The 207-nt window shown below is 55.6% G+C and overlaps 1 protein-coding gene across 1 annotated transcript in view; it reads left to right on the top strand.

Moving 5' to 3' along the window:
* The window catches only part of LOC119594326 (putative small proline-rich protein 5), an 8,205-nt gene that overhangs the window by 903 nt on the left and 7,095 nt on the right, over window positions 1-207 (top strand). The window lies entirely within an intron of this gene.

Consider the following 207-nt stretch of genomic DNA (forward strand, 5'->3'; position numbering starts at 1 on the left):
GATATCTCTCCCCTCTCCCTCTCCTCCCATACGCCTTCTGTCTAAAACGCTCTCACTTTCTCGCCCCCTTCCATTCTTCCACTTCCCTTCTCCTCCCTTCCGTTCCCTTCCCTTCCCCTTGCCATTCATCTTGTCCTTCCCTTCCCTTGCCTTTCTCTCCCCTTCCCCTTTCCTTCCCCTTGGCCTCTCCTTCCTTCCCCTTGCCAT

This window comes from Penaeus monodon, chromosome 33 (assembly GCF_015228065.2).
Source record: "Penaeus monodon isolate SGIC_2016 chromosome 33, NSTDA_Pmon_1, whole genome shotgun sequence".
Lineage (NCBI taxonomy): Eukaryota > Metazoa > Arthropoda > Malacostraca > Decapoda > Penaeidae > Penaeus > Penaeus monodon.